Below are 11,059 nucleotides of genomic sequence, written 5' to 3'. Positions count from 1 at the left end.
TTCATGTCTGCAAAATAACCCTGGAAATTGAACAGAATAATAACAATGGTTCAGCAGATCTGCCAGATTTTAGTATGCAATGTTCAGATTTTGGATTTTCAATCTCTTTCTTCCTTGTCTTTCACTGCTTTACTTTACCCAACTTTTTCCACTGTAAAATTCTGCATGTGAATTTTTTAAAATGTGAGATAGTGAAATAACTTTTCTCTCACAATTTGTATGATGATGATTAAGAAAGGAATCCAAGTGAAATGTGAAAGGCAAGGTGGGAGAGGGAATATCTTTAATTGGACCAACCTCTTTTGGTGAAACAGACAAGTTTTCAAGCTCCACAGAGTTTGTCTCTTCCACCGAAGAAGATGCTCTAATCAAAGATATAACCTCTCCCACCTTGCCTCTCTCATATCCTGGGATCAACACAGCTAAAACAATACAAAAAGTAATGTAAATAAAAGGAAACATTTCATTTTAGTTTGAATTTTTTCCCATGGAAAACCATAAATTTCCTTCACAAAGGCCATTTTCCCATCCAATATTTTGTTTCCATATGAACCTCTTTTTTTGACAGTGATATTTATTTTGACAGAAGAAAATTTTGATTTAAAGTTAAAGAAAGAAAATTAATTTTGTTTGACATTTTGTCATGAAAAGTTGAAAAAAAGTAAAAAACCTCACACCATCGTTCCCCTTTTCATAATCAGCCAAGATTTACTGCCAGTGGCTGTGCAGTGATGGGTTCCATTTCTGTCCTGCCATCCACATTCTCTGTGATCATAAGAACATAGGAGTGGCCATAGTCAACAGTGTGCCCTTGTTGCCAAGAAGGCTAACGGTATTTTGGGCTGTATAAGTAGGGGCATTGCCAGCAGATTGAGGGACGTTGATCATTCCCCTCTATTTGACACTGGTGAGGCCTCATCTGGAGTACTGTGTCCAGTTTTGGGCCCCACACTACAAGAAGGATGTGGAAAAATTGGAAAGAGTCCAGCGGAGGGCAACAAAAATGATTAGGGGGCTGGAGCACATGACTTATGAGGCGAGGCTGAGGGAACTGGGATTGTTTAATCTGCAGAAGAGAAGAATGAGGGGGGATTTGATAGCTGCTTTCAACTACCTGAAAGGGGGTTCCAAAGTGGATGGATCTAGACTGTTCTCAGTGGTACCTGATGACAGGACAAGGAGGAATGGTCTCAAGTTGCAGTGGGGGAGGTTTAGGTTGGATATTAGAAAAAACTGTTTCACTAGGAGGGTGGTGAAGCACTGGAATGGGTTCCCTAGGGAGGTGGTGCAATCTCCTTCCTTAGAGATTTTTAAGGCCTGGCTTGACAAAGCCCTGGCTGGGATGATTTATTTGGGGATTGGTCCTGCTTTGAGTAGGGGGTTGGACTATATGCCCTCCTGAGGTCCCTTCCAACCCTGATATTCTATGATTCTATGATAGTGAGTCAGACCAGAGGTCCATCTAGTGCAGTATCCTGTCTTCTGCATCAGGTACCCTGGGTACCCCAGAGGGAATGAACAGAACAGGTAATCATTAAGCGATCCATTCCCTGTCAACCATTCCCAGCTTCTGGAAAATCATGGGAAATCCAAACACCCTCTCAGTCTGGGATTTTCAAGTAAGAGCAAGTTAGGTGCGCAATTCCCATAAAACATCATTAGATGCTGGTGCCCAGACAAGACAAGAGTTTTCCTACTTTGCAGGAGGGTGGTGGGGTTAAATTCTTGAAGGATTGTAAGGAACTCAGACACAATGGTGTCAAATGCCGTATCAGTATTTTTGCAGACTTATTTGAATGAAGGCAATGAAGATGAAGACATTGCCCACCACTGTAACTTTCAGGTTCACTAGGCTTGTGGAGAGCTTAAATTGAGGCCATTTTAGTGGGACGTCCATGAGATTAAACGAATGACCTCATCATCTAAAAACTGGTCTCCATAAAGGAAAAGAACCCTTAGTTCAAAGCCCTGTAGCAGATACAGGAAAATCTATATGGAGCACAACCAAGAGACACACACAAAGGGAATCATTAGATTAGCCAAGGCTGCACCTTAAGCTATGTGATATAAGCCACTTTTAACCATTTGAGGACCTAAGGGCTAGATTCACAATGGGACATCGGGTTTCAGACACCTACGAAATCACTGGGATTCACAGAGCCTGAGTTTGGTGCCAGGCTCCCTATCCAATGAGGAGAGGTAGGTGCCTAAGAATCGGATTCACCAAAGCCAGTGGGCTGAGGGGCTCCCTGCCTGTGTTTGTGATGGGAGATGGCACAGGAAAGGGTGTGTGCTCTACCCCACCCTTCTCACAGAGCTTGGAGGTTGGGCTGCAGGGACCTATAGCCAGGACCCCTCTCCTGTAGCTAGGAGTCTATGCCATTTTTTTGGCAAGACAGGCCAGAGGAGGCGGCATCAGCATCCGCCAGCTTATAGTGTTTAGCCCGGTGCTTACGGCATTACCTGGGCTGTGGAAGACCCTGTTCAAACCCTTGCTCCCCAGCCACATTTCCCAACTACCTCCTCTGGCTTCATTCTGAATGGGTCCTGGTCCAGCAGGTGAGCTCTGAGCTCAGCTAATGGACCAGGCCCTGTGGGACAATAGCCATTCCTCCACCTATCTGCCCCTGCTTTGTGGGTCACAAAGCGGCTCAGGTGTCTGGATGCCTAGTGAGAGGCAGTATCACATATTCCCAGAGGCAGAAACTTAAATACCATAGGAACTTTTACATCACAAATCTAGGTGCTGAGTGCATTCAGGTGCCCACAGGGCTAGGCGGCAGCCAAGCTGGGTTTGTGAGTATGAGTGGCACCAAAATGTTGGACTTAGACTCCAAAAGTCACAGTGAGGTGCCTACATTCTTTTCTGAATTTAGCCCTTCATGTGGATCTGGGGTGTTTTCTGGGCTCTGAGGCTGGGCTTCTTAAAGGAACCCAAGAGATCTAGGGATCAAATTCCACCTTCAGTTCTGATGTGGGTCCCGTTTCACCACACCAGTCTACAGCTGCTGCAGAGCTACAGAACCTGGGACATACTAAGAGAAGGAAATAATGAAGCCCATGCTGGGAAAATCACTAAACGTTTATCCATCAATCTGGGCCCTTCCCTGGGTTATTTCTGGGGTGTTTTTTCCAGCAGTAACCTGCCCCGAAGATCTGAGCCTCACGAAGCCCCTGTTGTGGGAAAACCTGGGGACACAGCATTAGTCACAGGAAGACCTCAGATGGTCATAGTGTGGGCTAGTATCTCCAATCACACTTTATCTCCTGCATTCCCCCCGAAATAATCATGCCTGTCCCTAGTAACACATGGCACATTGTAGGAGTCAAGCGTCAATACCACACAAAATCTGCTGTGTACGTGGTCTCAGAACCAGTTCCTCCAACCATGTGAGGAAGCCCTGGTGAAGTCACATCTCGGAGCTGATCACTGCTCTGCTGACAGGCAGGGGAAATGGACCTGGTTCCAATAATGAGACAGCCCCAGAAATCTTCTTATATAATACCTGCCCTCCTCACTAATGCTGGGTCTTGGATCAGAGATCCCTTGAAATCTCCCTCAGCTTTTCTCAGGAGGATCAAGAGAGCTGCTTCTCTGGAGACTGAAGGAGTCTGCACAAGGGGAATCATTAAGAAATTCCTGGAGTGGTTCAGTTCAATTATGTGTTTATTTTAGCCACCCAAACCCAACCTGCTCTGCAATTCCCTGCCAGGCTGGATGGACACAAGGCAGATGTTGGGGGTGCAGGGAAAGAAACGGGCATTTGAATGGCCTGTGAATCAGAGAGAACTCCAGTGAGTTTTATTCCTGGCACTGGAGAGAAATGTGATCAAAGGGTTAGAGCAGGAGGAAAGGAAGCCATGCTACTGGGTTCTAGGTGAGCAGTGAGGTATGCTGTGGGATAGAGGTGGTGTTGTTGTTCTGTTTTTGTACAGCACCTTGCGTACTGGAGTCCTGGCCCAGGACTGGTGCTCATAGGCACTAAAGCACCGACACAGCAATAATAAAACCAGTGAATGGCTGTTGAAGGGGAAATATTCAGAGTCATCAGACTGCAGTGGCATTCTACTCTGTGTGCACTGAGGACAGATCTGGGCTCTGTCGCACAACTTTCTGAACTGTGCTTGTAAAAATGACTTTATCTAGGCCATTTGGACACTGCCTCAGTTTACAAATCAAACTTTCATTCCCTACCTACATCTTCTGTGAGCTCAGCCTGGGACCTGAGTGTGAAGCTGTCTCACCTTCTCTGTCATCATCAACAGCAACAAACATTCTACAGGTAAAACCAAGTTTTAAGGGACTCCTGTGCATCCCCCTCTCTACCACACCCTGCCCTCATGGACCCCTCTGCAGACCCATCCTGCTGCGCACCCCTGCTGCTTTCAGACATTTTGCAAGAGTCTTTGATGAAAAAATCATTTCACGATTGTGCTGAAAATATTCCAGCCAGGAACAGCCACCATCCACTTTCCCAGAGCTGTGTTTGCTGAGCAGGGCTGGCAGGAGAAACAGCATTTACAATTTATTCTTTTATATTCTTTGCAGAAAACATGATTCAACTACACATGGTTAGTAGATCTCTGAATTGACTGAATAACTTTGCAGAGCTGCACAACCCAGCTATCAATTCTTACAAATACAGAGTTCACCAGGAAAGAAAACACACGCTACACTTATTTTTGAAATGTTTTAAAAATTTTACGAAAAAGAACTGATTTTCCAATTTTTGAACATTTTCAAGAACATTTAGTAAAAATGTTCAGATTTTCATACTTCAGGCTTTTGTTGTCATTTTCAGTAGCAATACTAGTAGTTTTTTGTCTATTTTCCTAATTAAAATAAGTGAAGGCAGAGAAACTGTTTATGGTGGAAGAAAGACAAAAAGCATGTTTTTTCCCAATTTTTTTGCTTTCCTTTGGGGAAAAAAACCTGAGAATTTCTGAGAATATTTTTCATAATTTTCAATTATAATAAAAATAATGTTTTTCATAGAGAAATAAATTGTGGTAGGGACACGTTTGCAAGCTCACCTACCTCATGTTTCTTGTATCCTGGGACCAACACAGCTGCAACAACACTGCAAAGGAAAAACACATTTTATGTCAGGGTTCAGGGAAAAGCAACTAAAACATTTATAATGCAGTGTGGGAAGCCAGCGTTTTAGTAGAACGTTAAAAATGATTGACCCATTAACTAAGGGAAAGGACACCTCAGACAATCTGATTTCCCAAAGGTTCTCTAGCTCATGATGACCTTCCACTAAACTCATTGGCATTTTTCTATTTGTCTCTCTGTAATGTGATCACTCTTGAATACGGCATTTGGTCAATTCAAAAATTTTGGGCCTTCCATTATAACAATATTGCATCCCATCTCTGCCCAGCCTCCCAACACAGGATAACAGTTTGACACCCTGGCTGACTTACTACCCAGAGAAGAGGAGACAAATAACTAGGAGGGAGCAATGTGGGGGAAAGATGGGAATGGGGGTGTGCGTATGGTGGGAATCGGGGAGAGGTGGACTCTGGGAATAGGGGGTATAGGTGGCATGTAGAACACCTGGTGGAGGAGAATTGAGAGCAATGGGAGTGCCTAAAATAGAGGGGGATGGGAGGGTCACACACAGGAGTTTGCAGGGGGGCGGGGGGATGCAAGAAGCCCTGTGTGTTTGCAATGAGCTCATCCTACAGAAGCTATGAAATGTGTGACTTCCTAGTACTATGAATTGTTTCACCAATCTACTAGAATTCTTTGAGGGGGGTCAACAAGAATGTGGACAAAGGGGATTCCATTGATATAGTGACTTAGATTTACAAAAAACTTTTGACGAGCCCACCAAAGGCTCTTACACAAAGTAAGCTGCCACAGGATAAGAGGGCAGGTTCTCTAATGGATTGGTAACTGGTTAAAAGACAGGAAACAAAGGGTAGGAATAAATGGTCAGTTTTCAGAATGGAGAGACGTAAATAGTGGTGTCCCCCTGGGGTCTGTACTGGAACCAGTCCTATTCAATGTATTCATAAATGATCTGGAAAAAGGGGTAAACAGTGAGGTGGCAAAATTTGCTGATGATACAAAATTACTAAAGATAGTTGAGACCCAGGCAAACTGCGAAGAGCTACAAAAGGATCTCTCAAAACTGGGTGACTTGGCAACAAAATGGCAGATGAAATTTAATGTTGATAAATGCGAAGTAATGAACATTGGAAAGCATAATCCCAACTATACAAATAAAATGATGGGATCTAAATTAGCTGTTACCACTCAAGAAAGATCTTGGAGTCATTATGGATAGTTCTTTGAAAGCATCCATTCAATGTGCAGCGGCAGTCAAAAAAGCGAACAGAATGCTGGGAATAATTAAGAGAGGGATAGATATCAGGACAGAAAATATCAAGTTACCTCTATATAAATCCATGGTACACCCACATCTTGAATATTGTGTGCAGATGTGGTCGCCTCATCTCAAAAAAGATATATTGGAACTGGAAAAAGTTCAGAAAAGGGCAACAAAAATTATTAGGGGAATGGAACGGCTTCTGTATGAGGAGAGATTAATAAAACTGGGGCTTTCCAGTTTGGAAAAGAGATGGCTAAGAGGAGATATGATTGAGATCAATAAATCGTGACTGGTGTAGAGAAAGTACATAAGTAAGTGTTGTTTACTACTTCTCATAACACAAGAACTAGGGGTCAGCAAATGAAATTAATAGGCAGCAGGTTTAGAACAAAAAAAAAGAAAGTATTCCTTCATACAACACACAGTCAACCTGTCGAACTCCTTGCCAGGGGATGTTGTGAAGGCCAAGCGCATAACAAGGTTCAGAAATGAACTAGATAACTTCATGGAGGGTAGGTCCATTAATGGCTATTAGCCAGAATAGGCAGGAATGGTACCCCTAGCCTCTGTTTGGCAGAAGCTGGGACTGACCGACAGGGGATGGATCACTTGATGATTCCCTGTTCTGTTATTCCCTCTGGGGCACCTGGCGTTGGCCACTGTCGGAAGACAGGATACTGGGCTAGATGGACCTTTGATCTGACTCAGTAGGGCCATCCTTATGTTCTTGTCTTCTTATGGAAGACATGAGAATATTTATGGAAAATGAGAAAAAAATCCAAAAGCAGATATCAATTGGAACAATGGGAAACATTCTGGAGGAAGGCTAAAAAGACATCTATTTGTTCAATGTTTAAGGAAATTTGTTACCAAATACTTTATGAAAGGGATCTCACTCCACCTAAGCTTGTTTGCTAGAAACTATTTCCAACGTGGTCTCTTATTCTTCAATTCACTATAAATATTGTCTTTTTTTGTTAATAAATTGTTTTTATTTTGAAATATAACTAATCCAATGCTGTGTTTCAACTGAACTGTTTGGTAACTCCAGTTTAAATAGCAAAGCATTGAATATTGACTCTGTACAGGAGCAACGAACCTTTAATGGCTGAACTGCCCAGCAGAAAGCACAACAGTGCAGAACACAGGTTTTTGGGAAAAGTTGGGACTGGGTGTGTGCTAGGGTCATAATGTCATAAATAGCTCCCAGAGACCAAGTGATTCTAGTGTTTCTATTTTGCCTGTTGCTAGTGTGTTGCTGGGTAAAGATGTGACAGCCTCATCTGATCAGGGTGGTATCATAGCCAAGGAAAGCATGAAAGTGAATTGACTATGTTACCCACTGACAGTGTGGAAACTTGTAACAAGGAAGAGAATGCTTCTAATTGTTTGATTATGAAGTCTAGTAGTTTACCTGAAAGGGGGTTGTGTGAAAATCCTCCTGATGGGCCAGAGGCGATTCTGGATGTATGTGAAACTCAGAAAGAGTTTGGTGATTTGTCTGTTGTGCCAAAGTCAGTTCTGGACATAAATAAATCCCCAAAAGAATCTGTTGCAGTGCAGGACATTGCAGAAGAAAACAAATTTCTTGTGAGGTCTTGAAAGTCTGTGAGAAGGAATTGTTTCCATTGACTTTTAATGGGCCATTGTTGATAGTAAACAGTCTCTCTTCTGAGGAAAGGTGTTGGTGCCTAATGGGCAAAGTCTTTCAAATGTGTCTGAATCTGCTGGCCTTGCTTTAGAATGGGGATCGGCAACCTGTGGCACGTGGCTCACCAGGGTAAGCACCACGCCAGGCCAGGCCGGTTTGTTTACCTGCCGCGTCCGCAGGTTCGGCCGATTGCGGCTCCCACTGGCCGCGGTTCGCTGCTCCAGGCCAATGGGGACTGAAGGAAGCGGCATGGACCAAGGGATGTATTGGCCACTGCTTCCTGCCGCCCCCATTGGCCTGGAGCAGAAAACCGCAATGAATTTGATGTTAATATTAATGCTAATGTTAACTCTTGTGATTAATGTGTTGCTAATACCAAGAATTGTAAAAATTTACAATGTGCCTAATCTTTTGGGAAAAACCCTTGAACATGTTAAGAGTGATACATAAGAGCACACTTCATGTTAAAAGATGTCGTGATACTAATAGTTCACAGTTAGTGCCTGTAACTCATCTGGAAATTGTACACAGAAGAAAAGACATTGCAGACCTAATGTGTGGTATGAGAAGGGAAACTGAGGCACACTACCATATTGGTTTCATGGCTGAAATGCCAAGATTCCTACAACATAAAGAACCTTAATATCTACATTGACTAGTTCTTAACTGGGTTCCAAACATTTGCCTGAGCTCTCTCGCTCTTTAACCTAAGGAAGCCAGCAACTTTGGGCCTCTGGGAGAGATTGTGACCAAGGTAAGGGTCAGTCACCATCTTTCTGGAAGACTGTGGGTGAGAGAGACTATCTCAGTCAAAGCCTTGAATCAAAACTTTCTAGATTTAGATTTAGACTTTTAGCTCTGTTTTCACTTTTGTTTGCTGGCAAACATTTCTAATTTGGTCTCTCATATTTGAATTCACTAAAAATCTCGGGTTTTTTTGTTTATAAATTGGTTTTATTTGAAATCTAAACCAATCCAATGCTGTGTTTCAACTGAACTGTTTGGTAACTAAAGTATAACTAGCAAACTGTTGAATATTGACTCTGTACAGGAGCAATGAACCTTTAATAGCTGCTGGACAGTGCAGAACATGGATTTGGGGGAAATTTGGGACCAGGAGTGTGCTGGGGTCAACCTGCAAGTAGCAACCGAGGCTGGTGGAAGCCACAATATGTCTGGTGCGTTGCTGACAGGCTGCTGGGGTCAGAGATACAGGGCCAGTGCTGCACCTCTACACAGACACTCAGGGTGCATCTCGCATGCTGCTAGGCTGGTTGTGAGTGTCCCAGGTTGGGAGCTACCACCGCAAAGCATTGTGAGGCACCCAGGGTTATGGAGCAGGTGGTGACTCAAACGCTCCCTGGTCTGGATTGCACCCCAGAATGTGACAGACACCCCCCACTCCCGATGAGAAACCTGGACTGTTAGAACCCCTGGACTCCCAGAGAATCCACATTCTTCCCAATCCTGAACCTCTGGAGCACATGAGGAATCTGTGGCTAGCGTCAGGTGGGCACCATCAGGGCTTCAGGCTGATAAATGGAGACAGTTGTTAGCAGGGGACATTCTGGAGTGTAGGTTGCTACTGTTCATGCCCAAATACCCAAAACTGGGGATAACCACTGGGGGAGGGTAGGCGTTTTGCTGCAGCAGGACACTCACCACTGGGACTGAGGACACAGTCTGGAATTTGGTAAACAAAGAAAATGTCCAAGCACATTTATCAGTTAAAGTATCCCTTTCATATCCGTAATGTACTAAGATTACATCATAACTATTATCATCGTGTTTTCTCTTCAGGACTCTTTAGAGGTTAATAAATGGAGAAGAAGAACCTCAGCAGCCCAGTGACAGAATTTGTCCTCTTGGGCCTCACCCAGAGTCCTAAACTGCAGCAATTCCTTTATGTGGCTTTCTTCATAATCTACGTGATCACCTGGCTGGGAAACTTCATCATCATCACCACTGTGATCAGTGACCATCAGCTCCACACGCCCATGTACTTCCTGCTGCTCAGCTTGGCTTTCCTAGACCTCAGCGACTCATCAGTCAATACTCCAAAATTGCTCTCAGGTCTCCTCTCACAGCATAAAACCATTTCCTTCAATGAATGCCTTCTGCAGATGTTTTTCTTCCACTTCATGGCTGGCGCTATAGGGTTATGCTTTGTGGGGATGGTGATTGATTGGTATGTGGCCATCTATAAATCACTGCGGTACTTGACGATCATGAACCCGCGTGTCTGCATGCGGTTAATGGTATTGGCATGGATGGGTAGATTGGGTCACTTTGCTGTTCAGACTGGACTGCTCCCCCAGTTACCCTTCTGTGGGCCAAATGTCCTGGACAATTTCTACTGTGATGTCCCACAGGTTATCAAACTGGCCTGCACTGACACTCAGTTGGCTGAACTGCAGATGATCTTCAACAGTGGAGCAGTGATAATAACAATATTCATCATTCTGATTGTTTCTTACACCACCGTCTTAGTCAAGATCAGGACACACATCACGGAAGGGAAGCAGAAAGCTTTGTCCACTTGTGGAGCCCAGATTATTGTGATACGTTTACAAGTCATACCCAGCATCTTCATCTACACTCAGCTCTTCAAGAAGTTCACCCTGAATAAGGTGTCTCAGTCATTTACACTGCAATCACCTCAGTGCTGAACCCGATGATCTACACGCTGAGAAATGCCGAGATGAAGAAGGCCATCAGGAGGCTGATGAGCAGTATGCTGTCCTCAGAGAAGGAGATAGAGACATAATTTATCTTTCAATGTCCATTTGTGTTAAAAACCTGATCTCAGTGATGTATCAGAGAACAGTTGTATGTGGCATGTGAAATGTGTGTGTGGTCAAATGAGTTCAAATCCTGCCTACTCATGAGAATCTCATCTCGCAAATGCATAATAGACTGAGGGCTTGTCTATGCTTACCGGCTGATCGATGCTGCGATGATCGATGCAGCGGTGGTCGATTTAGCGGGTCTACTGAGACTAGCTAAATGGACCGCAGATCACTCTGCCGTCGACTCCTGTACTCCACCAGAATGAGAAGAGTAA

The 11,059-nt window shown here is 43.9% G+C and overlaps 1 pseudogene; it reads left to right on the top strand.

Moving 5' to 3' along the window:
- The first annotated feature begins 9,815 nt into the window (after positions 1-9,815).
- LOC127031553 (olfactory receptor 4D1-like) lies at positions 9,816-10,762 on the top strand (annotated as a pseudogene).
- The last annotated feature ends 297 nt before the right edge of the window (positions 10,763-11,059 follow it).

The sequence above is a fragment of the Gopherus flavomarginatus genome, chromosome 11, assembly GCF_025201925.1.
Source record: "Gopherus flavomarginatus isolate rGopFla2 chromosome 11, rGopFla2.mat.asm, whole genome shotgun sequence".
In the NCBI taxonomy this organism is placed as follows: domain Eukaryota; kingdom Metazoa; phylum Chordata; order Testudines; family Testudinidae; genus Gopherus; species Gopherus flavomarginatus.
Note: the sequence above shows the minus strand (reverse complement) of the source record. Positions and strands in the feature narration are given on the sequence as shown.